The following is a 5,477-nucleotide window of genomic DNA, read 5'->3' as shown; positions in this document are numbered from 1 at the left end:
AAAGGGTTGTTTTGTATTTGTTCACGGATTCACCATGTTTTGATGCTCTTTATTTCTTCCTGAGGATACAAGTTTCCATCTATTATCATTTTCCACAATCTGAAGAACTTCCCTTAGCATTACATATCTAAGAGCAACAAATTCTTCTTTATCTAAAAATATCTTTTTTCAACTCTGTACCTGGAATTCTGTTCATCTTTTTCATTCTTGTTTCTTTATTCTTCAGATTAGATAATACCTGATCTGTCTTCAAGCTCACTCTGTCATCTCCATTCTGGTAAGTGCATTCAGTGACTTTTTAAATTTTTTCAAATAATATATTAATCAGTTCTAGAATTGTCATCTGGTTATTTTCTATAGTTTCCATTATTCCGATAGGATTGCTTATCTTTCATTCACTGCAAGTATATTTTTCTTTACGTCATTGAGCATAGTTATAAAAGCTGACTTTAAAATCCTTATCTGTTCTTTCCGTTTCTAATTATACCAAAATCGTATTCAATCTACCTACCTGACACACATATTTCCCTTTAAAAAATGGAGTGAGGGAAATCTAAATCTAAATATGTCTCTCTCCCTTGCTCAAAGTCCTTCAGTGGCTCCCTTGTACCCAAGAATAATATCGAAATCCACCAAACTGATTTTAAAGGCCTCCAACCTACTTTGTCAACTTTATATCTAACTGGTTTCCTTCCTTCCTTCCTTTCCTTTCCCTTCCTTCCTTCCTCCCTCCCTTCCTTCCTTCTTTTCATTTTTCTTTTTTCAGGGTCTCACTGTGTTGTCCAGGCTGGAGTGCAGTGGCACGATCTCGGCTCTTGGCTCACTGCAACCTCCGCCTCCCGGGTTCAAGCGATTCTCCTGCCTCACTCTCCTGAGTAGCTGGAATTACAGGAGCATGCCACCACACCGGGCTAATTTTTGTATTTTTAGTAGAGATAGGGTTTCATCATATTGTCCAGGCTGGTCTCGAACTCTTGACCTTAGGTGATCTGCCTGCCTCAGCCTACCAAAGTGCTGGGATTACAGACCTGAGCCACCATGCCCGGCCATATCCAACTGTTTTTCTGCACAAAGAATGAGTTTCAACTATTTTGGTTTACTTCTGCTTTGTTTCCTGTTCGTTTAAAGTACCTATTATTTTATGCCTCCTTGTTTTTATATTTCTTTTCCTTTCCCCCATGAAAAACTCTACCTACCCAATTTACAGTTTTCTCACTGAAGTTCCAGGCTGTCATAAGGCCTCCTCTAGCACCACAGTATGGAGGAAGAATTTCCTTCACTGCTATTCTCATCCCTTTACTGTCTGAACTAATATGGTCACCTTGGTCACATGGCTTGGTAACAAGTCATCTACTGCTGTCTTGGATTATCTTGCTTCCTTTAATGTACGCCTTGCCCCTTTCACTTGCCCTTAGTCCACCTCTCACACACACCTTCAGCATCCTGAAGCAACATTCGACATGATGTTGGATTTCTCCCCTTAACATCAACAAGATATCTTAAAGGCCGGTGGTGGAACCAGAAACCTGAAATAGAAAGGTTTTGTTTTGTTTGATTTCTAGAAACTTCTGTTAAAATAGTAGGGAGAGAATTCAGGTTTATGGCCCTACGGGTTCTCAGAGGCAAGTTCTGACCATGCTGTTTTCTTCTCACAGATCCCACCCTTTCTTCCTGGAAAGAAGACAGCCTCGGGTCCCGATGGGTGGGGCTTTGAAGAGTCCAGGAATGGGAATTTCTAGAATTTGGAATCGAGTGAATTTTCTGACATTTGAGTACAGGACCCAGGAGTTCTTGGAGAAGAACTTGGTCCCAGAGGAGCTTGACTGACCATAAAAATGAGTCCTGCAGAAGCACTTGATGATTAAAACTCGTTTAAAATCTTAGTTGCAACAGATATTGATCTTGGATTTATGGAGAAAGATGCAGTCAGAGGAAATGACACATGTGTAACACTTGATGAAATTTTAAAACTTGCCCAGGAAAATGAAGTGGATTTTATTTTGTTAGGTGGTGATCTTTTTCATGAAAAAAGCCCTCAAGGAAAACATTACATACCTGCCACAAGTTATTAAGAAAATGCGGTATGGGTGATAGGCCTGTCCAGTTTGAAATTCTCAGTGATCAGTCAGTCAACTTTGGTTTCAGTAAGTTTCCGTGGGTGAACTATCAAGATGGCAATCTCAACATTTCAATTCCAGTGTTTAGTATTCATGGTAATCATGATGACCCCATGGGGACAGATGCACGCTGTGCCCTGGACATTTTAAGTTGTGTTGGATTTGTAAATCACTTTGGATGTTCAATGTCCATGGAGAAGACAGACATTAGTCTGGTTTTGCTTCAAAAAGGAAGCACAAAGATTGCACTCTATGATTTAGGATCCATTCCAGATGAAAGGCTCTCTCGAATGTTTGTCAATAAGAAAGTAACAATGTTGAGATCAAAAGAAGATGAAAACTCTTGGTTTATCTTATTTGTGATTATTTGTGATTACAGGAGTAAACATGGCTAAGTACTAACTTCAGTCCAGAACAATTTTTGGATGACTTCATTGATCTTGTTATCTGGGGACATGCACATGAGTGTAAAATAGCTCCAACCAAAAATGAACAACAGGTCAGGCGCAATGGCTCATGCCTGTAGTCCCAGCACTTTGTGAGGCCAAGGTGGGTGGATCACATGAGGTCAGGAGTTCGAGACCAGCCTGACCAGCATGGTAAAACCCTGTCTCTACTAAAAATACAAAATTAGCTGGGCGTGGTGCCGCGTGCCTATAATCCCAGCTACTTGGGAGGTTGAAGCAGGAGAATCACTTGAACCTGGGAGGTAAAGGTTGCAGTAAGCCAAGATCACACCATTGCGCTCTAGCCTGGACAACAGGAGTGAAACTCCATCTAAAGAAAAACAAAAAACAAAAATGAACAACAACTGTTTTATACCTCACAACCTGGAAACTCAGTGGTTACTTCTTTTTCCCCAGGAGAAGCTGTAAAGAAACACGTTGGTTTGCTGTGTATTAAAGAGAGGAAAATGAATATGCAGAAAATTCCTCTTCACACAGTGCGGTAGTTTTTCACAGAGGATGTTGTTCTGGCTAATCATCCAGACATTTTTTAACCCAGATAATCCTAAAGTAAACCAAGCCATACAAAGCTTCTGTGTGGTGAAGATTGAAGAAATGCTTGAAAATGCTGAACAGGAACATCTAGGTAATTCTCACCAGCCAGAGAAGCCTCTTACACCACTGCGAGTGGACTATAGTGGAGGTTTTGAACCTTTCAACGTTCTTCGCTTTAGCCAGAAATTTGTGGATAGGGTAGCTAATCCAAAAGACATTATCCATTTTTTCAGGCATAGAGAACAAAAGGAAAAAACAGGAGAAGAGATCAACTTTGGGAAACTTACCACAAAACCTTCTTCAGAAGGAACAGCTTTAAGGGTAGAAGATCTTGTAAAACAGTATTTTCAAACTGAAGAGAAGAATGTGCCACTCTCACTGCTAACAGAAAGAGGGATGGGTGAAGCAGTACAAGAATTTGTGGAGAAGGAGGAGAAAGATGCCATTGAGGAATTAATGAAATGTCAGTTGTAAAAAACACAGCAATTTCGTCTGGGCATGGTGGCTCACATCTCTAATCCCAGCACTTTGGGAGGCTAAGGCGGGTGGATCACGAGGTCAGGAGATCGAGACCATCCTGGCTAACACAGTGAAACCCCATCTCTACTAAAAATAGAAAAAAAATTAGCCGGGTGTGGTGGCAGGCGCCTGTAGTCCCAGCTACTCCGGAAGCTGAGGCAGGAGAATGGCGTGAACCCGGGAGGCAAAGCTTGCAGTGAGCCGAGATCGCACCATTGCACTCCAGCCTGGGCGACAGAGAGAGACTCCGTCTCAAAAAAAAAAAAAAAAACACAGCAATTTCTTTAAGAACGTCATATTGATGCCCTAGAAGATAAAATCAATGAGGAAGTATGTCATTTCAGAGAAAACAGACAAAAAAATACTAGTGAAGATGATGACGTCCGTGAGGCTATTAACAGGGCCAGAGCTCTCAGATCTCAATCAGAGGAACCTGCTTCTGCCTTTAGTGCTGATGACCTTATGAGTATAGATTTAGCAGAACAGATGGCTAACGACTCTGATGTTAGCATCTCAGCAGCAACCAACAAAGAGGCTGAGGAAGAGGTGGAAGAGGAGGAAGAGGACAGAATTCAGCATCAGAGGAGGGTCTCAAAGAGGAACAGCAGGAACTGGTCTGGAGACTTCTACTCATAGCAGGAACTCAAAGACCACTGTGCCAGCATCTAGAAATATGTCTATTATAGAGGCCTTTAAATCTACAAGATAGCAGCCTTCCCAAAATGTCACTAAAAATTATTCAGAGGTGACTGAGGTAGATGAATCAGATGTGGAAGAAGACATTTTTCCTACCACTTCACAGACAGATCAAAAATGGTCTAGCACATCATCCAGCAAAAACATGTCCCAGACCCAAGTATTGAAAGGGGTTGATTTTGAATCAGATGAGGATGACGACGATGATCCTTTTTATGAACATTAGTTCTTTAAGAAGAAATCATAGATAATATATTTAGTGGCACTGAGAAATTTGCAAGATACAGGAAAAATCAAAACGTTGCAAGCTAAGAGTTTACAGTTTAAGATTTTAAGTATTGCTTCCTGAGCATGACTCCGTAAGTAAGAAATTTCTCAGCATTGATTCACCTTGTTTTTTAACTGGGTTGTTATATTAAGAGCTTTGTTTAAATATCATTATTCTTTTTGTTTTGTTTTGTTTTGAGACAGAGTTTTGCTCTTGCTGCCCAGGCTGGAGTGCAATGGCGCCATCGCGGCTCATTGCAACCTCCGCCTCCCAGTTTCAAGCAATTCTCCTGCCTCAGCCTCCCAAGTAGCTGGGATTGCAGGCATGTGCTCCACCATGCCCAGCTAATTTTTTGTATTTTTATTAGAGATGACGGGGCTTCACCATGTTGGCCAGGTTGGTCTCGAACTCTTGACCTCAGGTGATCCACCTGCCTTGGCCTCCCAAAGTGCTGGGATTGCAGGCGTGAGCCACCCCACCCCTAAACATCATTCTTGAGTAAAGATTAAAATAAATCTACCATTTTACATTTCTGCTTCATGATCATTTAGTTTTCTAAATGTAGCTATATAAATGGTTGCATTTAGCCAAAGTTGAGGGAAAGAGCTTATAAAATTTAACTTCTTCATAATATAATAATTTCCTAGAGGTTCTGGATTTCCTGAAAGTAAAACAAACTATGTGAACCCGGGCCTGAACTCACTGTTCATTACTATGTGTGTTTTTTTCTAATGCTTCCTAAAAGACTGAATGATTAGAAGTAACTTATGGTTTGAACAGATACGTTTTTATTAAAAGAGTAGAATAACCACAAAAAAAAATAGTAAGGAGAAAGCTTAGAGCATAAAGGCATGGAGTGGAGAATAATATTTGATT

At 40.6% G+C, this 5,477-nt stretch overlaps 1 pseudogene; it reads left to right on the top strand.

Moving 5' to 3' along the window:
- Positions 1 to 769: 769 nt before the first annotated feature.
- On the top strand, positions 770 to 4,584 carry LOC100435974 (double-strand break repair protein MRE11-like; annotated as a pseudogene).
- Positions 4,585 to 5,477: the final 893 nt, after the last annotated feature.

The sequence above is a fragment of the Pongo abelii genome, chromosome 2, assembly GCF_028885655.2.
Source record: "Pongo abelii isolate AG06213 chromosome 2, NHGRI_mPonAbe1-v2.0_pri, whole genome shotgun sequence".
Taxonomy (NCBI): Eukaryota; Metazoa; Chordata; class Mammalia; order Primates; family Hominidae; genus Pongo; species Pongo abelii.
Note: the sequence above shows the minus strand (reverse complement) of the source record. Positions and strands in the feature narration are given on the sequence as shown.